Source organism: Rana temporaria, chromosome 3 (assembly GCF_905171775.1).
Source record: "Rana temporaria chromosome 3, aRanTem1.1, whole genome shotgun sequence".
NCBI lineage: Eukaryota > Metazoa > Chordata > Amphibia > Anura > Ranidae > Rana > Rana temporaria.
In genome coordinates, this window is record NC_053491.1 from 433,178,449 (window position 1) to 433,202,775 (window position 24,327).

At 45.1% G+C, this 24,327-nt stretch overlaps 4 non-coding genes across 4 annotated transcripts; all 4 read right to left on the bottom strand.

Moving 5' to 3' along the window:
- Positions 1–10,178: 10,178 nt before the first annotated feature.
- TRNAV-AAC lies at positions 10,179–10,251 on the bottom strand. The gene has a single exon. It is a non-coding gene; the product is annotated as a tRNA-Val (tRNA).
- A 2,684-nt stretch (positions 10,252–12,935) lies between these two features.
- TRNAV-AAC lies at positions 12,936–13,008 on the bottom strand. Its single transcript has one exon. It is a non-coding gene; the product is annotated as a tRNA-Val (tRNA).
- A 4,244-nt stretch (positions 13,009–17,252) lies between these two features.
- TRNAE-CUC lies at positions 17,253–17,324 on the bottom strand. The gene has a single exon. It is a non-coding gene; the product is annotated as a tRNA-Glu (tRNA).
- A 1,801-nt stretch (positions 17,325–19,125) lies between these two features.
- TRNAV-AAC lies at positions 19,126–19,198 on the bottom strand. Its single transcript has one exon. It is a non-coding gene; the product is annotated as a tRNA-Val (tRNA).
- Between the last annotated feature and the right edge of the window lie 5,129 nt (positions 19,199–24,327).

Below are 24,327 nucleotides of genomic sequence, written 5' to 3' on the forward strand. Positions count from 1 at the left end.
CAGGAAGGCGGAAGTTACCAGCCCTGCCTGTAAAGTGTGAACCATTGAATACAACTGCTTCATCAGGAGAAACTCTAATGTCAAGTTCTACAGCCGCTAAGCAGGAAACAAATATTAAGCACCTGCTGCTAAAAGTCACTGAAGACATTGCTCAGAATTTACATGCTGATTCTTATCGCAAATTAAAAGCTTTTTCAGGGGTGCTCCCTATCCCTGCTGGTGGAGAAAGTTTTGAGGTGTGGAAAGATTTTGCACAACAAGTAATCGAGGAATGGACCTGCTCAGAGGAAAAGAAAAAACAGTGCATCATGGAAAGTTTAAGACCACCAGTATTCATTATCATTAGAGCTTACAAGGACACTCATGTGAGTACCAGTGCTCAAGAATATATTGATGTTTTGACAGATGCTTATGGACTGCACCGTGACCCTGATCAGATGTTTGCTGATTTTAAACAGACAAAGCATAAAGAGGAAGAGGATGTTTCTGTGTTTGTGAGGAGGCTAGACGTGCTTTTAGGGAGATTGCTCACTGAAAAGGTAATCTGTCCTACGGATGTTGACAAATTACGGACTGTTCAAATAATAAAGGGGCTACTGCCACATCACCCAATGTCACTGGTCCTAAGAGTTGTTTTGAGAGAGAGAGAAACTTTACTTTCACTGAAACTATGACTGAAGTAAAAAAACAGGAATTTGATATCTGTTTTAGTACCCCTTCTAAGACCAAAGTTAAACAGAGTTCTTTGGTTGAGCACAAAAATGAGACTGTTGCTAAAAACAATGAAGTGGGTAGACACCCACTCTCTTCCACATTAAATGTTTCCGCTGTGGACAAGCAGGCCACACAGTTCGTCAGTGTCCACTGCTGGCTGCTAGTTCTGAAATTCACAGTAAAGCTGGACATGTGTACAAAAGAAAACAGGGAAAATCTAGAAAACAAATGTTTACCAAACTACCTGGGATAGGCCCCCGATGTACTTTCAATTAATTTGTTAATGATATACCCACTACTGCTCTGTTTGATACTGGTTCTCAGCTGACTATCATATACAGGCCCTTCTATCAGCAACACTTAAACCACCTCCCTTTGAAACCTATGAACACTATGCCTGTTTATGGTGTGGGAGAAAATCCTGTATTTATGGATGGTTGTCTAGAAGTTGAGCTTTGCATTCCTGGTGTGATAGCTGATGAGGATCCCCCACTTAAAGTAATTTCTTATGTGAGCCTGGGGGTAACGAGTATGCTCCTATGATTCCAATGTGGAAGCCGTTGAGGCTGCTTTCATATGGTTTCTTGAGGGCCCAACAGGGCAACTCTTCTACTTTCACTCCCTGTTGCTCCAGAGCTTCAAAATATCTGCCAAACTTTTGCTCCTGATCTTCCTGAAGGGTGTGTGGGAAATCCATGGCATCCCATAGAATTTCCCGCCGGGGGAGAGAGAGCATTGCGGAAATTCCACCAAGTGCAACCGGTAGCTTTTTCCTGCTGGAGACTGATACAAAAGAGGCTGCAAAGAATGGCTGGGAGATAGTACCCAAAAGGAAAGAATATTGTTTAAAATGTCCAAGAATGGATGTTGTTATTGTTTGGAACAACAAAGAGGTAGCCTACTATTACCCAGTGGAAACCATTAGCTCCTACCCTGCCAAGGTTGAGGAGAAAGAAACCAAATTAGACTTTCACCTGAATGATGCTGATAGTCCTGCAGAGCACAAACAAGCGATAGGAGAGCACCCAATGGAATACAAAGATGTTTTCTCAACTGATGACATGGATGTTGGGTGTGCTAAAAGTATTCAGCACAGTATTCGCCTAACAGATAGCACCCCATTAGGAGAAAGACCCAGGCGCATACCTCTTAAAGATCTGGATGATGTTCGAGAGTGCTTGCAAAAAATGAAAGATCTAAACATCATTGAGTCTAAAAGACCGTATACATCCCCAATAGTGGTGGTCAGATAGAAAATGGTGGAGTACGAATATTTGTTGATTATAGGACTCTAAATCGGTGAACGGTCCCAGATCAATACACACTACCTCGCCTTGAGGAAACTCTTGATGCCCTGCAAGGTAGCAAAGGGTTCACAGTAATGGATTTAAGATCTGGTTATTACCAAGTTCCAATGAGTGGACAAATGTAAGTTTGCTCGCTCTTCAGTAAACTTTGTGGGTCACATAGTATCTGCAGAAGGGGTAGCAACTGATCCTGCTAAAGTGGAGGCTGTGGTAACCTGGCCCCGTTCCACAAATCTGAAAGAACTGAGGTCCTTCTTGGGGTTTTGTGGCCATTATCGCCACTTCATTAGAGGTTATTCGAAGACTGCTCGGCCTCCTAATGACTTGCTCAAAGAAACCCCTGGCATTGACACAACCAGAAAAACTCCTCTCAGTGAGAGGTGGATTTCTGATTGTGAGAACGCTTTTCTACAGCTTTAGAAAAGTCTTACAGAAGCACCAGTGTTGGCTTATGCAGACCCACCAAAAGTCATACATTCTGCATTTATATGCTAGCTATGATGGATTGGGAGGAGTCCTGCATCAGGAGTACCCAGGGGGACTAAGGCCTGTTGCTTATATTATTCGCAGTCTAAGCCCGGCAGAAAATATCTATCCTGTTCACAAACTAGAATTTCTTGCCCTGAAGTGTGCTATTGTTGAAAAGCTGCATGATTACTTGTATGGAGCTCAGTTTGAGGTGAGAACTAACAACCCCCCCCCCACTCATGTTTTGACTACAGCTAAGCTGGATGACACTGGTCATAGGTGGCTTGCTGCCTTGTCTAATTACCAATTCACTCTCAAGTAAAAGCCAGGGCCCAAAAATGTTGGGGCTGATGCTCTCTAGGCATCCTAGGTTGCCAGTGAACTTAGAAGGAAGTGAATGGGGGTAAGAACTTGGGCCTGTTCTGGCTGCCTATTGTGCTACAGCTGCTGTACAAGGAGACAACATTGTTTTCTCTGACTTATGAGTTATTGACTCCTTGGGAGCTGGTAAAGGGTCTATCCCAAACATGTATTGCTGCCCCATCGCTTTAGGGGTACCAGAAAACATCCAGCTGCAAGAGAAAGATATGGCCCTTCCACAAAAGAGAGATCCAGTAATCAGACATGTTAGAGAATCTGTTTTCCGCAAAGATCCTAATTACATGAGAAAAACCATACCTGAGCAGAGTACCTACTATCTTAAAGAATGAGATAAACTCAAAATAATTGGACTTTTATGCAGGGTACATTTGTTCCATGATCATACTGGAAGGAGACAGCTAGTGCTCCCTCAAGTCTACAGAAAATCTGTTTTGAGAAGTTTGCATGACCAACATGGACATCTAGGAGTTGAAAAAACCTACGGACTAATCCAAGACCATTTCTTTTGGCCACGAATGAGGAAATCTGTTGTGGACTATTGCTGCCATTGTGTGAGATGTCTGCAATGGAAAACTTTGCCTACTCAAGCTGTTTCTATGGAACACTTGAAAAGTTCTGGTCCAATGAATTTAGTGTGCATGGACTTTTTGTGTATTGACAATGACAGCAGTGATGTGAGAAATGTTCTGATTGTGACTGATCACTATACTCGATAAGCTCAAGCCTATCCCATCAAAGATCAGAAAGTAGTAACTGTAGCTAAAGTGTTGTGGGAGAAGTTTTTTGTTCATTATGGATTGCCAAAAAGACTTCACTCTGACCAGAGGCGGGACTTTGAAAGTCTCCTAATTAAAGAGCTGTTAACATTGCTTAATATCGACAAGAGAGGCACCACACCTTATTATCCAGAGGGTGATGCTCTCCCTGAACGTTTCAATCGCACCTTGTTGAACATGTTGGGTACCCTCCCTAGTGGTGCTAAGCGAACCTGGAGCCGACATGTTGGAGCTATGGTACATGTCTACAATTGTACCACACATGAATCAACTGGTTTCTCTCCTTATTTTATCATGTTTGGGAGAGAAGCCCGTCTCCCTATTGACATTCAGTTGGGTGTGTCAACTGATGGAGTGAAAATAGAAATCACTACCAGTATGTGGAATGACTTAAACAGAGTTTAAACTAGGCCTATCAAATGGCTGAGGAAAATACTGCAAAAACAAATGCTGCCAATAAAATGCGTTTTGATGTCAAAGTTTGTTACAAAGACTTACAACCTGGTAATAAAGTGCTTCTCCGCAATTTGGGACCTTCAGCCAAACATAAATTAGCTGATCGCTGGCAAAATGAGTTGTTTGAAGTTATAGAAAAACTGCCTAGAATTTCACTCTACAGGATTCGAGGACCTGAGGGTTGGATCAAAGCCTGGCATAGGAATCACTTGCTTCCAGTACCACAAGTTGCTACGGCTGATGAGGATCCACAATCTGATATTGTTACAGATTCTAATTATGTGCCTTGCACAGATCTGGGAGACCAGAGTGATGATACTGACTGGTTCACACCTCGACCAGAGCCTCCTGTACAGGTTCCTTCATCTATTACTGATAGGGGCCTTCCTCAGAGGGAAGGTCTGAACCCAGCTACTCCTGTTTTTGAACCAACAGCCCAAAACTTTTTGCCTACAGTTCCAAGCATGGTTGGAGCACCACGTTTTCCCACTAATTCTGTCCCAGAGTTATCTGGACTAATGCCTGAGGGTTTGAGGAGAGGAGATCGTGTTTGACGACCTCCACCAGTTTTTACTTATGACACCTTGGGAAGACCCTGCTATGCTGTACAGAACTATGTACAACTTCATGTTCTGATGGACATGATTGCAGCTCATTCTAGACTGGTTAGCATGATACTTATATGTTACTAACCATATTTCCTTTGCAGCTTATCTCTGTAATAGATTGCGTCTGGAGAAGTGGTCTGCAGAAGGCGACAACAATGTTAACTTTCGCTATGTTTTGAGTGTATATCCTTGCTGGGTCGGAAGGATTTTCAGCAGGGGGAGAATGTAGTGATGTGATAATTTCTTTGCCTGTTTACCAAGTGTATACTCTTGTTATGCAGTGTTTGTTTGCACTTTTCCAATATGGTTTCTATGCTCTCTCTCTCTCTCTCTCTCTCTCTCTCTCTCTCTCTCTCTCTCTCTCACCGAGGACAAGGTCATCAAGAAGAGCAGAGGGTGGCAAGGGGTTTTGTGGGTAAGTGGGTGGAGAGAGAGAGAACACAGACTGTGTAAGTGCTGCAGATTCACCTCACTGAGACATACATAGAGACTGTTAATGATTTCATGTTCCTGTTTGGAAAATACGTTATGTTGGATGGTTCACTGAATGTTATTTCTTCAATATATGGACTTTCAAATACAATGCTGTGTGGATTACTGTCTATGTGTAGATATATTTTTCAATTGGGATTTCACTTGCTATTCACAAGCCCCAATTGAGTGGAGGCACTGTGCTTGTTAGCGATCCTGTCCTGATCACACATATTATAAAGACTCTGCTCCTAAATACTATACAAGTGACGCCATCATACCTCAGTAGCCGCAGAGAGAGAAAAGAATAGTGCTACAGCTGCTTTTTGCAAAGTTTACTGAAGAAGAGCCATTGTCAGGCTATGCTAGTATACATGTAGCCTTACTGTGTAATATGTAACCGTTACAACCTCAATCCACTAGAGGGGCACATGAATTACAAGAGACTCTGGGGAAAAACAAGGAGGATTGTGGGTAAGATAGTTTGCTGAAGATTTATTTAGCCATCACCACAGGTTTGCTGGAAACTACAATTCCCAAGAAAGGGACAATAAAGAGGAGTCGTTTTCTACCAGGCTGAGTGAGAAAGGAAGAAGCTCTCTTTCTGTGGGGAGGCCAGGACTGACCATAGGAGTGTAATGTGCACTGTGGGGTAAGGTTACCAGATTTTTTAAATGAAATCCAGGGACATATTTTCTTTTTACTAGTAATGGCGACAATCAGCGACTTTCTGCCTCCCACCTCACAGCCTATCACGTCTTACTCCCTGGGCCCCGGCTACTACTGGGTGGCGAGAGGAGGAAGATCATTCCGCCAGGGAAGGCAAGGAGATAAGCCTTGAGCCAAGGCAGAACATGCGAGCGGAGCTGAATGGGCATGCACCCTGTTTTTTTTTTAATTCTGCACTGACTGTCTTTGAAATTGCCTCAGCCCCTGTTTAAATCCAATCCAGGGACAAAACCGGGGACAGACTTGGTCCGGGGACAGTATCCGCAATCTGGGGATGTCTGGTCACCCTACTGTGGGGAGTCTGCTATGCAGTTAACGAGCGAATGCTGACAACAGAGAAACCTCTTTGCCTGGTGCAGGGATTGAAATCCTCTCCTTACAAAGAACAGGTGAGCAGCCACTCATACACTACAGTTACTAGCAGAGGGACAGATCTTTCCGGCTAGGAACACTTAATCATTGCATGCAGGAACTTTTAAAGAGAGAGTGCACCAACAGAAGGGTTTGGGCCTCAACAAGCTAGCCAACAGAATGTTTAGGACACATGTATTACTGATTGCTGGCTGGTGCTGTTGTAATTACCTATAGGTCCTCCCCTTAGTTAGGCTAGAAAGAGTAGGACTATTAAGCGTTCACTGTTGGCAACCTGTTAATTGCATTGGTTAACTACTGCAATGCTGCTACTGGCCATTGCTTGATTGTTGACTGCTGTGCTATATCTTTTAACTGTGAACCAATCCAGTATAGCCTTTCCTCGCTGATTCATCTCTGTACAGTCTCTCTTTACCTCCACCTGGGTGTAAAACACTTTGCCACTACTCAGTTTGGTGTCACATCTGAGATATATGTATTGCTGTGTTTGGGGGCACTTATACACACAGGTGACTACATCCATTTCATCAGCCCAGCCAGGCACAAGAACAGAGGACCAGACATATCAAGTGGCTCCCAAGTGCTACACCCATTAGAGAGAATGTACTACATACATAATAATAATTTTAGTGAGTTAAAAAAAAAGGAGTTGTCACTGCACACATATTGGATGCCAATTGCTCTGTTGCCCCACACACAATGCAATCAGCCTGACCTTGATCCTATGTAGCGCTACCCCCGAAAGAGCCGCTGGTTGATTTTGGGATCGGCCTGCTAAGTCACCTTGGCAATGTCTAGGGGTGCAATTTGTGAAAACAGGAGTGAGTGGAGGTCCAGACATTCAATAAAGAATTTTAACTGCTTTATTGCTCAGGCCAAACACGGCCAACATCAACAAATTTCAGGAAGGTCAAAGTTGATGAAGGAAGAAAGTAGAACCATGCGGTATCAGGCCTGGATATAGAACTGAGCAATTCTCTGCTCTGCATTGAAACGATTATAGAACACACCACCACTCTACTCGGAGTGGGTTAAGTGCCCCCGGACAGACCCCTATGGTAGGCCTGGCAGCCGGAGCGTCACTCTGGACACTACTGGGAGGAACAAGTCTCTCACACACAGACCTGTCTTTAGGCCTCTTTTCACAGGCCAACTTCAATAGAGAGACTTTAGCGAATAAAGAACACTCTCAGTAGACTGATTTAGAGAAGGTCCCTGGATGACAGTAAGCATACCTGTCAGCTGCCTGGACACCCGATCCCAAACAAGGATCCCGTCAATAGGTCTTGGAGCGCTGAGATTCTCCTTCTCAGCAGGATGAGGTCCACTGCAAGGTTCGGTTCTGGCCAGGTGGGCCACGCTGGCCGGATCCATGGATGCGCGTACCCTGAAGGTGGGTACCGCACCTGGAACGGGGACCCCGCTGGAAAAAGCACACCGAACACCTGACCTCCCTCACGAATATACCCTCTCCCAGCATGCCCCGTGAGGGAAAACGTCCTCTGGCCGCTGGGAGAAGATCTGCTCCGCCAGAACCCCTCTGGTGCCAACTGCTGACCAAAGGTGGCATTGCACTCCCTGACCACAGATTGACCCAGTGGACTTCTGAAACGACAGAGGTCCCAAATTTAAACAAACACTTAGAAGGGAGCAAAGTAACTCTCCCTTCCCCACTAAATTTAGGCGTAGTGCCCATGCTGAAAGCAAGGGGGCGCTACACCTATATACAATTTTTTTTATTGTGGGCTTAGTAGCATAAATATATTGCCCTTTGGCACTAGTTTTTGTGCAGAGATTATACTTGCTGCTTTTTTCATGTGTCCATTACATTTAAATCCTATTTAACATGTGATCAGCATACAATTTTCCACTCCATTTTTGGGTACCGCCCCCTCCCTCTCTAGTCATGTCCCCTATGGAGATGCCTGCCACAGGCCTGTGGAGATTTTTCTCCTCATCTTTTCCATGTATCCTTCTGCTGCCTGTAGGCCACTCTGGCTATGGGTGTTGGTACCTTCTGTGCTCTCCCTCTTCTGAGCTTCAATTGTCTGCTGTTTTATTGTATCCCAGTTCTGTTTATTTTCACTTTCAGCACATTTACTTGGTGATTTTTACACTGAATTCATGTCTGTTGTTGGACTTGTCTCTTGATCTATGGTGTTGCAGGTTGCTTTGCAGCACCCTCCTTTTCCTTTTTCCTGTACATTGTCCACCATTTTCTGCTATTTCTGCCCCGATTAATTCTTGGCGGCCATCTTGCTTAGGTAACATGATGTTCTGTCCTGCTTTTTCTTGTCTCTGGCACTTGCCATTAGTGCCTGGGTTTGGCTCCATCCTTTATTTATGATAATTTGTATGTATCCCTTTGGTGTTTTTTTTGCTTCTAATTAAGATATTTGCCCACCATTTTTAGCTGTAACCTTTGTACGTGATGATGTCATCAGATGTGTGTGGTAATGATTGAAGGGCTTATTTTTAGTGTGTATATATATATATATATATATATATATAATGTGTTGTTTTGCTTCAATCCACTGTTGTCCTGAGGAAGACAAGCTTGTGCCACCACAGTCCACACCACTGGTTCTGCACCCATCCCAGATCGCATTCTACCAGTCCTCTCAGGCATCCCTCCCCAGTCCTCTCAGGTCTGTGCATGTCACTCACCAGCCCTCCTGGCTGTGACCAGTTGTTCCTCTCTCTGGAGACTTGCCCAGCAGTGCTCTCTCCTGCTGTCTGCTCTTGCTCCTCCTGTGCTTCCTCTCCAGGACACCCCTGTGGTTTGTACGAGGAGCCCATCTGCACTTTGTGCCAAGGCCCAATGTCACCCCCCCCCCCCCAGACTGGGGAGCTCCCCCAAAGGCCCCCGACAGCTAGCATTCCATCTCCAGCTCTTTCACCTGAACAACATCTCCCCAGCTGGGCTGACCCTGTGTATTTAAGGATGCCTGACTCCTGCCAGCCTCTCCTCTCCTGTTCTCTTTCTAAAAGGTCTCAGTGATGCTGCCTGTGAGTCACCAGCTGCTACCCTGAGCCACTCCCAGCCCAGATCAGAACAAAAGAAACCAGCCAGGCCTGCCTAAGTTTACCTATCCTACCAACTACCTCTAGCACCTACCTAGGGGGTGCTACACACGTTTTGGATTTGTATGGATTTCTTTGTGGGTGAGCACCTGAGCATTTACCTCAAACATTGAATGCTGTGGCTACCCTTCAGACTGTTTTATGTATAAGTAATTTGTAGTATGGCATAAAACAATTTCCCTGTGTGATTGTCATATTCATGAAGATAACATCAGAATATGGGACTGAGGCAGCTACTAAATTTGGCAAAAAAAGCATTTTGTTTTTCTAGTGAAGGATTTAATTTTAAAAAGCTCTTCCCTGACCGGGAATCCTAACCACTAGACCACCAGGGAGATTGAGAACTTGTAACACTGTGGCACATATCTGACATTGTATCTGGAATTAGTGTAGCAAAGATTTCTACAGTAATCATGTCCAATAGGACATAGCACACACTTTATTGGATATGTTCCAGATGCTGTCATCTCAACAAAATGTTTTATTAAATGTCAGCTTTAAAATGTCCTGCAGTTTTTACGGACGTTTCATTCAAACTTTAGCATTTCATGAGATGCACATTTACCACATGAAAAAATCTATGTCAAAAATGCAGTTACAAAAAAAACTAAAGCTGAAGACACTTACTCAGAAGATAGAGCAGTTTTGCAGGTTGTAGAGGAAAGTGTATATGGTGAGAAGCAGCTTTTAAAGCAAAGGAGTGTTTAGCCTGATGTTTCTGGAGTTTGCTTTTAACAGGTTTTTATATTTACTTAGTGTGTTACAGTTTAATAGCCTATTCCAAAAAGTGCAAAATAAAAAAAAATAAAAACTGTTTCCGCCCGGTCTCGAACCGGGGACCTTTCGCGTGTTAGGCGAACGTGATAACCACTACACTACGGAAACTTACATGTAAAACCTTTCTCCATGGGAGGAGTTACAAATGAGGGGCCCCAAGCCTGGGGTTGGGATTTATTTCCATCACAATGCCTTTAGATACAGGCAAGCTTGTACAAGACAATGTAAATATTTGAATGTCTATAAAAGGGGGTCGGCCTGCAACCTCAAGCCAGGGAAGTGCATGCCCATGTCCTGTAATGGTGGGTTAGCAAGCCCAGATCAACTGACAACCTGCCATCCCAGAGCATCAGAGTGTGTGGAGCTGATGTTGGCAGCAGAGGAAGCCAGGGAGGGAGACAGAGCCATATAAGCCAATACTTCCTCTGTAGCACCTGCAGAGCGATACTAAGTGCACTTTGCCTGGGACTTTTCTAGCAGCCTGGAGAGCTATGCCAGCAGAAGCTGGAAGAGGAAGAGGCCAGTCTAATAAACATCACATACACTTCATTTGCAATGGGCATATTGGCACTTAAAGCGGAGTTCCAGACTTTTAGTGTTTATTAAAAGTCAGCAGCTACAAAAAGTGTAGCTGCTGACTTTTAATAAACAGACACTTACCTGCTCCACAGTCCAGCGTCGCGGCTGCCCAGAGCTCCGCTCCTCTCCCCCCTCTGTAGCCGGCACCTCCATTTATAGTGTGGGAACCCAGCCGTGACCGCTTTTGGCTTCACGGCCAGGGAACTCACTGCGAATGCGCGAGTCGCACTATGCTCTATGAGTGGACAGGCAATCTCCTGTGACCTGTCACGTGTCCCTGGAGATTGCCTAAAGGCAAGGGCCACCTAAGGCGAGAATAGAAGTCACGAGGCGGTCCCTGGGCGGAAGGAGGAAGTGGGACACGAAGTCCCACTCCTACCGAAGCCCCCACTCCCCACAAAAAATTACATGCCAAATGTGGAATGTGAGGGGGTGAGGAGTGCTTAATGTGGAAGTTCCACTTTTGTGTGGAAGTCCGCTTTAACTTGTTGGCGCCGAGCATACTCAAATATACGGTCCCATTGGACCGAGTGGCTGTATATTTGCGTGCAATAGAGCTGTGCCCTGATTGCGCACCATGCTCCATGGCAGCCAAACGCAACGTTCACATGGCCAAAAGTCCTGCCCCCGTCCTAGCATTGTAAACCCTTAAAGGGGCGGCAGGAGCCCGTGCCAACGGTTAAAAAGGGTTATTAGCAGTAGCGGCCGCTCCATTAGGGACTTCACCCCCTAATTCATGCGCTGGGCCCCTAATCTACATAGCACCGGATGCATGGATACCAATGGTTTATTTTCTATTTTTAATAGCACATGATTAGAGCCTGAGGCTCCAATTGGCTTAAAAAAAGGGTGGTTTCAGGGCGCAGAGCACTGTGCCCTGAGTCCAACCAGTTGTGTGACAATTGTGAATTAATATTCGCTATTGTCTTCCCGATTCTCCTCCCGGGGAATCAGGAAGCAGGTCCTGAGACCCAATTGGCTGGGAGTTCTCAGACACGATTGGCCCAGTCCTCGTGTCTCGTGATTGGCCTGGAGGAGAAATGACCACCGAGACTTGGGAGGAGACACAGGGGGGAGCCCTGATGTGGATTGGGTAAGTGCAGGGCTGATGGGGGGCCTGGCAGGCGACTGGCAAGCGATGAGGAGGAAGTGGTGATCGATTTAGCGAGCTCCGGGAGGGTGTGTTATGTGGTTGCCTGGCTGTAGGGCTGTGGGCCCCCCAAGAAAATTGAGCACCAGTCGCTGCTGGTTATTAGACTACTTTCACACTGATCTACAGGTGCAAAACACTTATTTCTTATTGGCTTTTGATTATTTTTATGATATGGTTTTTGTAATCAGTGGGTATATGTTGTTTATGCACTGATTAACATAAGTAATGAAAGTATCAATTGTGGTTAAACCACTTGCCTACTGGGCACTTACCCCCTTCCTGCCTAGGCCAATTTTCAGCTTTCAGTGATGTCGCACTTTGAATGACAATTGCGTGGTCAAGCAACACTGCACTCAAGTTATTAGCATTTTTTCCAGACGGATAGAGCTGTCTTTTGGTGGTATTTATTCACTTATCAGTGTACTGATGGTCAGAATTGATAGACAGCACTAATGGGCACTAATAGGCGGCACTGAAAAATGCACAGTTACAAAAAAACAAAAGCTGAAGACACTTACCCAGAAGAAAGAGCAGTTTTGCAGGTTGTAGAGGAAAGTGACATCGCGGCCGACAGGCACGCGCATCGGCATCTCAGCGATGCGCCGGGCACAGTTTTCCCCCGCTGCGCACCCTCAGCGGTGTGCGCGGGGAATGCAAATAAAAGGACGTCCAGTGACGTCCACCCGGCAGTTGAGAGCCGCGCTGTGGACGTCTTTCGCCTACAGCGCGGGTCTCAAGTGGTTAAATACCTATTGTATTGTTGACCTTATAGTTAACATATTGCGTCACGTCAGAATTTGGAATTTTTTTTATCACTTATTATTAGCACCCCCTTATTACTATACACCCCCCACATTGCTAAAGTTGTTTTCACACAACTTTAGGGGAGCAGCTTCCTTCATATATTTTACATTATCATAGTGTGGAGTTTTCTAATTTCAACCCTGGTTAGCCTGCTGTGTCTGGAGTTTGCTTTTAACAGGTTTTTATATTTGCTTAGATGTGTCACAAACAGTTTAATAGCCTTTTCTAAAAAGTGCAAGATGAAAAAAAAAAAAGTTGTTTCCGCCCGGTCTCGAACCGGGGACCTTTCGCGTGTTAGGCGAACGTGATAACCACTACACTACGGAAACTTATATGTTGAAGAGACTTCTCCATGGGTGTGGGGAGGAGTTAGAAATGAGGGGCCCATGCCTGGGGTTAGGATTTATTTTCATCACAATACCTTTAGATAAAGGCAAGCTTGTACATTGTGTAAAGAATATGTAAATATTTTAATGTCTATAGCAGGGCAGTATTCTAACATGATAACGACCACAAACACACCTCCAAGATGACCACTGCCTTGCTAAAGAAGCTGAGGGTAAAGGTGATGGACTGGCCAAGCATGTCTCCAGACCTAAACCCTATTGAGCATCTGTGGGAAAACCTCAAATAAAAGGTGGAGAAGCGCAAGGTCTCTAACATCCACCAGCTTAGTGATGTCGTCAAAGAGGAGTGGAAGAGGACTCCAGTGGCAACCTGTAAAGCTCTAGTAAACTCCATGCCCAAGAGGGTTAAGGCAGTGCTACAAAATATTGACACCTTGGGTCCAATTTGGACATTTTCACTTAGGGGCGTACTCACTTTTGTTTCCAGTGGTTTAGACATTAATGGCTGTGTGGTGTTATTTTTAGGAGACAGCAAATTTACACTGTTATACAACCTGTACACTCACTACTTTACATTGTAAAAAAGTGTAATTTCTTTAGTGTTGTCACATGAAAAGATATAAAATACAGCCCTCAAAATTTAGTGTGGGCTGAGTGGGAGCAGGGGGGCGAGCAAGGAGTGAATAAAGGGGAAGAGAGAGGAGAGTTGCCGCTGCCGTCGCCGCCATCGCCGCTGCCGCCGCCTGGTTCAGAGCGTGGGGAACATAATTGCTTTGAATTTAATAGCTGTGTTCCCCGCCGGCATATACAGCCCGTCCCCCAGGATTGTACGGGTGATTTGTCTATCAAAGTTTCCCGGACAAGGGGGAGGGGCTGTATATGACGGCTCAGGGGGGGAACACAGCTATTGAATTGAATTGAAAGCTGTTATGTTCCCTGCGCTTTGAACAACCAGGCGGCGGTGGCGGCTCCGGTTCCTCTCTCTTACCCAGCACAGGTAGGCTGCACTGGGGACACATGGCTCCACTGGGGGACACAGGTTGCAATGGGGACACAGGTTGCAATGGGGACACAGGCTCCACTGGGGATACAGGCTGCAATAGGGACACATGGCTGCCATGGTGATATTTTGCTGCATTGGGGACACATGGCTGCACTGGGGACACATGGCTGCATTGGGGACACTTGGCTGCATTGGGGACATATGGCTGCACTGGGGACACATGGCTGCACTGGGGACATGGACAGGCTGCATTTTTGGGCACGGATAAAGTTGTTGTTAATATTTATTTTATAACTTAATTCTGCATAAAACATTTAAGTGTCACTTCATGAGATAATTTATGAGGGCATGTCTAGGGGCGGGACATGTTAGGGGTTGGGCAGGGCAACTGGTGGCGAGTAACCCTTGAGGCCTGGCAAGTAGCTCAGGACTTGAAATTTTGAGTACTGTAAAATATCTACAAAAATGTGAGAGGTAATACTGTATATGTTGTTTTTCTTTACTGTTGTCCTGAGGAAGACAAGCTTGTACCTCATCAAAATCAAATGGCACTACTGAGCTACATCAAAACGTCAACAATAAAAACTTTGCTGTTTTTTTATTTATTCCCTCTGCAAGACCTGTGAGTGCCTCTATACATGTTTTGGGTTTGTATGGATTTCTTTGTGGGTGAGCACCCGGGCATTTACCTCAAACATTGAACGCTGGGGCTACCTTTCAGACTGTTTTATATACAAGTAATTTGTAGTATGGCATAAAACATTTTCCTGGTGCCTCCATGGCAGCATACCAATGGTTGGTGGCTCCGCCCTTGTCCAACCCACAGGACCACGTAACTCTATAAAAAAAGAGTTTCTCCCCTCCTCAGGTATTATTTTTTCCTGTCCTCATCCCTGCAGGATCATAGTTCAGCCCTGCCTCACCGACATATGGTGTTATCATTGCAGGTTCATGCTCTCCTGCAGTATGGAGTCCCATTGCTTGGGCTGCTAAATGCGCCGTAAAAGTATGGGAGCTTATTTTTCTGTGGATCTTTTTGGGGCCTATTTCTCAGGAGCATTTCCTTCTCCTCTATGGCTTCTGGCTGGCTATTCCGGGGCAAGACAGCAAAAGGTTCAGTATATTCAATTACTTGTATACCTATCTGGAACCTCCAGTGTCCTCTCCATAGCTCCTGGCACCGCCTCCATGTGCGCCGGCATGCCGCCCCCCTCCAGGGGGGTCCCTTACTGGAGCCGCTAATGGCCTGACACTGCTGCCGTGTGCACCAGCATACCGCTCCCCCCCTCCTGTGTGTAGGGGCGCTTCACGTGCGATTCTGAACACACTTTCATCATCTCAGGGGCAGGGTCACGGCGCATGCCCAGCAGCCATCTGAGGTTAAGCAGCATCCATCTTGGTACACCCTGGCCGAGATTTTATGCTTAAAACAGCCTATGGTTCATTTCAGCCAGGCTGTCAGAGGGAAGACGTCTCCAGGTTGTCCATCTGCCTCCGGACAAGGTAGTTCTGCAGCCTATTCACCAGTTTGTCCCCATAGTACCTTCAGTCTACCATCTCAACCAGGAATGTATTCTTCCGGCCTTTGGAGAAGATCCAACTTCCTCAAAACTACTCAAATTGGATCTAGCCAGATATCTGAGGTGTTTTTTTGTTAGATCTTACACAACAGCTCCGCAAGGATCAACGTCTATTCGTTATTCCCAAGGGCGCAAAAGAGAATCGCTGTCTCCAAGATGTCATGGGCCAGCTGAATCGTGAATCTAATCCAAAAGGCATATCAGGCTAGTGGTCTTCCAGTCCCAGACACTCAACGGGGGAAATGCTTCTTGTAACGGAATGACCCGTGACACCCAAAGACTTTGTGAGGATGGAGGATACTCCTGGGTCAGCGTCACTGATATCTCTTGGGTCTGAGTCCACTCTGTGCCCTTTGGGCATGGGGTGGCAAGTGAATCGTAATTCATGTATTCATGTATTACATGAGATGAGACATCGTATTGCAGGATTTTGAGACACTGTAAGATTTTGGTTAATTGTGACCCCACTATGGTCTGTGCTAGTCACATTTAATGCGGTCAGATATTGTATATATATTGTGTGTTGGTGGCTGATGTATACTAGTAAGCTTGCTGTGATGAAAGGGGTGTGGTGTGGTTGCATTCCATTGTCTATTGTGGTAATTAAGTCTGCTATGTGGATTGGAGCTTGGTACAGTCTGCATACCTATTATGGGATGTTTAAATGTCTTGCTGTGAGGAAAGGGGGGGAATCACTCCAGCAGCCCCCCCCCCCCCCTGCTAAGACTGTTTACTGAAGGAGAAGTTTGAACACACCTGACCTGTATCACCATTGTCATTGGACAATTTAACCCGCCCTGTTTCCCAAGGGTGGGAGGGATGTATTTTGAAGAGAAATGTGTTACCATGTGCAGAAAATAAAGAGTCATTCCCTGTTTTAAACCTCAAACTAGAGCTGTGTGTCTCGTTTCTGGGGGGAATTCTTATGGGTCTCGTTCGTTTGCCTGATTGTGGAGTGTCGATAAGCTGTCGTGGATGTGATGGAAGGTCGTAAACGGTGGTGACCGTTACACTTCTTCTTAAACAGCTTTGGCTCGGGTCTCTCCTGAGACAATTTGCAGAGTGGCAAGTTGGTCATCCTTCAACACCTTAATGTCGCACTATAGCTAAGACCCGGCGGTCCTTACCTCCTGGATTTTGGGGAAAGGTCTCTGGAACTATCAGTTCTGTAAACTCATTAGATTTATTGCAGTACCCTCCCTATAAGCAAGTTATTTACCATTGGTATGCTGCCATGGAGGCACCAGGAAAATGGGAAATTGAATACTCACCTTTCCGTAATTTTCCTTTCCGGGTCCCTACCCATGGCAGCATACACCCTCCCTTTTATAATCCTTAAAGTTCTAAAGACTAGTTACAAGAATACCTGAGGGGAGAGTAACTCTTTTTTTATAGAGTTATGTGGTCCTGTGAGTTGGATGAGGGCAGAGCCACCAACCATTGGTATGCTGCCATGGGTAGGCACCAGGAAAAGAAAATTACGGAAAGGTGAGTATTCAATTTTCTGTTTTCTCTGTGTTATGGTCATATTCATGAAGATTAGATTACATCAGAATATGGGACTGAGGCAGCTACTAAATTTGGCAAAAATTAATTTTGTTTATCTAGTGAAGGATTTAATTGGAGGCAATTTTAAAAAGTTCTTCCCTGACCGGGAATCGAACCCGGGCCGCGGCGGTGAGAGCGCCGAATCCTAACCACTAGACCACCAGGGAGATTGAGAGCATGTGGCACTGTGGCGAGTATCTGAAATCGTATCTAGCATTCATGTAGCAAAGATTTCTACAGTAATTATAAGCCAACAGGACATAGGACACACTTTATTGGATATGTTCCAGCTGCTGTCGTCTCAACAATGTTTTTAATTAAATGTCAGTTTTAAAATGTCCTGCAGTGTTCACTAAGGTTCCATTCACACTTTAGCATTTCATAAGTTGCACATTTGCCACATGAAAAAGTTTACATCATACATGACAAAATGCACAGTTCCAAAAAAACAAAAGTTAAAGACCCTTACCCAGAAGAAAGAGCAGATTTGAGGGATGCAAAGGAAAGTTTATATGGTGGGAAGCAGCTTTTGAAGAAAATAAGTGTTTAACCACTTCAGCCCCGAGAGAATTTACCCCCTTCTTGACCAGAGTATTTTTTGCAATACGGCACTGCGTAGCTTTAGGCCCCTTTCACACTTGTGCGACTTCAAAGTCACACGATTTTACCGCGAATCTGACAAGATAGTCATACGACTGTGGATCCGACTTTGCCCCACAACTTGAAGTACGACTTCAATGAGCAGGGACGTGACTTTGATCCCCCAATAATTAGGGGGAACTCCACGCCAATTTAAAAAAAAAAACCTGGCATGGGTTTCCCCTTCATGAGCTTACCGGGCCCTTCTGGTATGGATTTTAAGGGGAACCCCCCACGATGAAAAAACGGCAGCCCCCGACAACCAACGGGAAGGGGCCCTTGTCCTCATCAACATAGGGGCAAGGTGCTTTGGGGTGGGGGGTGCCCCAAAGCACCCACCCCCCATGTTGAGGGCATGCGGCCTGGTACGGCTCAGGAGGGGGAGGAACTCGCTCGTCCCTATCCCCTTTCCTGACCGGCCAGGCTGGTGCTCAGATAAGGGTCTGGTATGGATTTTGGGGGGATCCCACGCCATTTTTTTGGCATGGGTGTTCCCCTTAAAATCCATACCAGACCAAAGGGCCGGTATGCTCATGAAGGGGAACCCATGCTGTTTTTTTTTTTTTTTTTAAATGGCGTAGAGTTCCCCTTCATGCACAAGTCGTACTACAAGTCGCATGCCAAAGTCGGATCTGTTAATACAGAATCCGACTTTGATCCGACTTCAGAAAAAAAGTAATGCAGGAACTACTTTGAAGTCGGCACGTCTTAAAGTCGTGCCAGTATGAATGGTAGTCATTGAAAATCATGAAGAATGACTTGTCATACGATTTTGCCATCCAAAATCATGCTACAAGTCGTATAAGTGTGAAAGGGGACTAAACTGACAATTGCGTGCCCCTGAGACATTGCACCCAAACAAATTTGACGTCCTTTTTTTTCCACAAATAGAGCTTTCTTTTGGTGGTATGTGATCACCTTTTTTTTTGCGCTATAAACAAAAAAAGAGCGACAATTTCGAAAAAAAAATAGCAATATTTACTTTTTGCTTTAATAAATATCCCCCAAAAATATATAAAATACGATTTTTTTCCTCAGTTTAGGCCGATGTGTATTCTTCTACAAATTTTTTATAAAAAAAACGCAATAAGCGTATATTGGTTTGCGCAAAAGTTATAGCGTCTACAAAATAGGGGATAGATTTATGCCATTTTTATTATTGGTGCCTTGGACCACATCATTCCCTTATTTAGGAGAGATTCGGAATGGAGCCATACTAATCCCTGTATCTAATTAAGCAGCTTTGTGGGATATAGAGGAAAGTGTTTGGCAAAGCAGTGTAAAACGAACAAACCTGAAATAGCCTGTCATGGATTCATAAGTAAAACTTGTTTCCGCCCGGTCTCGAACCGGGGACCTTTCGCGTGTTAGGCGAACGTGATAACCACTACACTACGGAAACTTATATGAATGCAGAACATGTCTAGATTTTACTACACATTCAACAAATTACAGTAAAATCGATGTAATGATTTAAATATTCTGGCAAATAGGTTTTATAAATGCAGTGAATAATCTGGGATCTTATAGGAAGATGAATGATTCATGAACCATTATTTTTCCACTGTAATTGCAGTCCTATATATTGTCAGAACTTACAAAGTTTTGGCAGCAGACTGATGATAAAATATTATGCTTGCGTCTAGTGAGTCTTCTATCTTGCATATACACTATGGGCCATATTCTCTTACATTTTCGGCGGGCGGCGCGTAAGCCATTTACACTCCGCCGCCCCAACCTACAGGAGCAAGTGCTGTATTCCCCAAACACTTGCTCCGTAGTTTGGGGCGGCGTAGTGTATTTGGCCCGGCGTATCCCCACGTAAATCCAAGGGGGCGGCTTCTATTTAAATTAAGCGCGCCCCCGATTCTAACGAACTGCGCATGCGCCGGGCTTAAAATAGCCCAGTGCGCATGCTCCAGTTCTCGGCGTAAAACGTCAATGACGCCGACTTAGTAAAACGACGTACCCGACGGGAAAACGCGACGCGGACCCGACGCCATACTTAACATGGCCTACTTGGGACTGGCGTAAGGTTACCCCTCATATAGCAGGGGTAACCTTACGCCTACGCAAACGACGTAAGCGACGGTTACGCGACGCAAATTCGTTCGGGAATCGGCGTATCAGGCTCATTTGCATAAACAAATGAGACCTGAACGTAAACGCCACCTAGCGGCCGGCGGAGTAATTACATTTAAGATCCGAGAGTGTAAGTGACTTACACATGTCGGATCTTCAGCGTATCTATGCGAAAATGATTCTAAGAATCACTCGCATAGATACACTGGCCAAAAAAGAGAGATACGATGGAGTATCCTGAGATACTCCATCGTAACTTTACTCAGAATATGGCCCTCTATTAGTATTGAGACGCCTGTCTTTCAACACACATGAACTGTAATGGTATCCCAGTCTTAGTCTGTAGGGTTCAATATTGAGTTGGCCCACCCTTTGCAGCTATAACAGCTTCAACTCTTCTGGGAAGCCTGTCCACAACGTTTAGGAGTGTGTATATGGGAATGTTTGACCATTCTTCCAGAAGTGCATTTGTGAGGTCAGGCACTGATGTGGATGAGAAGGCCTGACTCGCAGTCCCAGCTCCAATTCATCCCAAAAGTGTTCTATCGGGTTAAGGTGAGGACTCTGTGCAGGCCAGTCAAGTTATTTTCTTGTGCACTGGTCAAAATCATTCGGTGTAGGGGGATTATGATGTGGGGTTGTTTTTCAGGGCTTGGGCTTGGCCCTTAGTTCCAGTGAAGGGAATTCTTAAGGTGTCAGCATACCAAGACATTTTGGACAATTTCATGCTCCCAACTTTGTGGAAACAGTTTGGGGATGGCTCCTTCCTGTTCCAACATGACTGCCCACCAGTGCACAAAGCAAGGCCCATAAAGACATGGATGAGGGGTAGAGGAACTTTACTGTCCAGCACAGAGTCCTGACCTCAACTTGATAAAACATCTTTGGGATTAATTAGAGTGGAGACTGTGAGCCAGGCCTTCTTGTCCATATCAGTGCCTGACCTCACAAATGTGCTTCTGGAAGAATGGTCAAACATTCCCATAGTAGACACACTCCTCAACCTTGTGGACAGCCTTCCCAGAATAGTTGAAGTTGTTAAAGCTGCAGTGTGAGCCAATTGAATATTGAACCCTCCGGACTAAGTCTGGGATGCCATAAAAGTTTATGTGCGTGTTAAGGCAGGTGTCTCAATACTTTTGGTAATATAGTGTATGATATTATTCTAAACTAAGATTTTTTTTTAATTTACTAAACATTGGTCTTCTAGGTAAAAAAATAAAAGTAGGATTTTTAATAACAGCTTACCTGTAAAATCCTTTTCTTTGAGTACACCACGGGACACAGAGTACACCACGGGACATACAACCCCATACATATTGGGTTGTATGGATCACCAGAGGTGATTGGACACTGGCACAACCAATGAGAACAAGTTCCCCTCCATATAACTCCTCCCTTAAGGAAGTACCTTAGTTTTTGTAGTAAAGCAGTAAGGATGCCATAGAAGGGGGGACCTCTGTGTCCCGTGGTGTACTCAAAGAAAAGGATTTTACAGGTACCGTATTTGCCGGCGTATAAGACGACCCCCTATTTTTACAGGAAAAATGTTGGTTTTAGGATATACTCGCTGTATAAGACGACCCCCTTCCTACTAGTCTGTCTGGAAGCTGAGGGGTAGCCAGAACAACCGCTGACAGAAACAGGCTTGTTTTTAGCTTTTTTGTAATCTCACTGTGCCATTACATTACATGCCTCCACTGTGCCATTACATGCCTCCACTGTGCCATTACATGCCTCCACTGTGCCAGTACATGCCTCCACTGTGCCATTGCCAGCCTCGACGAACTCCCTATCTTATTGTGTTTGCAGGGTTTGGGTTTCAGGCTGCGGGCATCCATTATTCAAAAGCTGCGCCTCCTCCTCAGACTGTTCCGTGATAGGCTGAACACTCATTTTCCCAGCAGAGCCTCTGTTCAGTGTTCCGCCTATCACGGATGTTCTCTCGTCCAAGGCCGAAGATGAGAAGGCATCCGTGATAACCCGAAACGAAGGAACCTCATTTCTTAACCTAAAGCTTGAACAATTACTTGTTGAATCCACCTAGCAATGGTGGATTTTGATGCCGGCTGGCACTTCTTGGGACCATCTGGCACAATGGAAAAAACATCTGTTTTACGTATCTGAGCCATTGCCTGCAGATAAACTTTTACTGCTCTCACTACATCTAGAGAGTGCAATAACTTTTCCCCCGATGTCCGCAGTTCAGGAAAAAAGGAAGGCAAAACAATGTCTTGATTTAAATGAAACACCGACACCACCTTTGGAAGAAAGGTAGGATGAGGGCGTAGAACAATTTTGTCTTCGTGACAAATTAAATGAGGCTCTTTACAAGAAAGAGCTGCTAACTCAGATACTCTTCTAGTGGAAGAGATAGCAATCAAAAAGGCCAATTTTCTGCTCAAAAGAATCAAAGGAATATGGCTGATAGGTTCAAAAGGTTGCTTCTGCAAGACTGATAATACGAAGTTAAAATCCCCTTTCTTGTCAATTAATTTCTAAAATAATTAAAACACATTTCATTTTATTGGTTAACATGTTTAGTATATGTATGTATTCACATAGGAGGGGTTACATTATCATTAGTATCAGTCACATTGAAGTGATTGTTATGTCTTGGAGCTGAGAATGGTTTTATTTCTACTTATTTCTAGAAATCAAGCAAAACTGATAAATATGCTATTTTTGTAAATATTTTATGATTGAAATGTAATAGGAAACTGCATCCAAGCTGTGGTCATGGACCATATCTGAGATAATCAGTAGTGGTTGCGACTGCAGTAGAAGCTGTCATTGTAATTTACCTCCTGCTACTGATTGGCTGGCAATACTTTTTTGGTTTCTCCCTGCTGAACTATGCTTGTTCGACTTGCTTATGCTTGAAAACCATAGATCAGAGCCTCAGCGACAGCTTCTGTGTAAAACATGGTTTCATAGTAAGTAAAACATAGTAAGGAGGGATACTGACTGGTAGATACATGTGTAACCAGGGCTTTTTTCTCAGAAAAAAGGTGAAGGAACTCAACCACAACCCCCCAAAACCCCCCTCCTCTCAGGGGTGCGCTATATGCAGAGTTCTTGGGTGTGCTTGGTACAGAGTTTAGGGGTGCGCTACGTGCAGAATACCGGGGTGCACTTGGTGCGTAGTACAGAATTTAGGGGTGCGCTATGTGCAGAGTTCGGGGTGCGCTTGGTACATAGTACAGAGTTTAGGGGTGCGCTATGTGCAGAGTTCCGGGGTGCTCTTGGTACAGAGTTTAGGGGTGTGCTATGTGCAGCATTCCGGGGAGCGCTTGGTACATAGTACAGAGTTTAGGAATGCGCTACATGCAGAGTTCGAGGGTGTGCTATGTACGTACTGCAGAGTTCAGGTATGTGCTACCTGAACCAGAGGTGGTGGAACTGAGTTCCACCAAGTTCCAGATGAAAAAAAGCCCTGTGTGTAACCAAGTGTGAGAAGAATTGCACTTTTTAACATGTGTAAACAGAGTAAAGTGTATGCATAGATCAAATCATTTTTTAAGTTGTGAATTGAGTAGTGAAGGGTTAGAACCCGTCGGGGTTTTATTGCTGTTTTGGCCTCACTGTTGGGATTTCCCTTTCCCCTCTCTATTTGTCCTAGTGACCATTGTCACCAGTGGTGTATTTAGGTTTTGTGCTGCCCTAGGCCTGACTAAATTCATGCACCCCCTAATTTAAATACGACCCACCCTTCCTGTGAAAGCCACACCCCTTCCTATTCAAGACCCGCCCTATCATCTGTAAATCACACCCCTTCCAGACCCCCGCCGCCTCCATCTCCCCCTAGCAGCAAAAATACTACCTTTCAGCACAAATCCTCACCCTCATATAACCCCTTCCAGTGAAAATACCCCTTCTCAGCACAAACCCTTGCCTTAACCTTCTCAAATCCCCCTCTTAGCACAAATCCTTCCCCATCTCCCCCTCCCAACATAAATCCCCCCTCCCATCACAAATCCTCCCCCCATCTCCCCCTCCCAGCATAAATTACATCTCTCGGCACAAATCCTCCCCCATCACAAATCCTCCCCCATCTCCCCCTTCCAGCATAAATCCTCACGTTCAGAAAAATCCCCCCTCATCTCAAACCTGTGCCTCCTTCTCTCTCCTCCCAGTACACCCCCCAGCTCTTTCTCCTGTTCTGTAAGAGTAGCCTCCTATGCTGGGACTTGTAGTGCACTCTGGGGGGCGAGATATGGCAGTCTCCTATGCTGGGACTTGTAGTGCACTCTGGGGGGCTGAGATATGGCAGCCTCCTATGCTGGGACTTGTAGTGCACTCTGGGGGGATGAGATATGGCAGCCTCCTATGCTCATAACAAAAAGTAAAAAATAAAAAAGAGAAACAGACTGCTGCACACCCTAAAGAGTTAACTACAAATTTATTAGAATAATATAAAAAAAACACACATGTGTGAGGAGCCTCCTA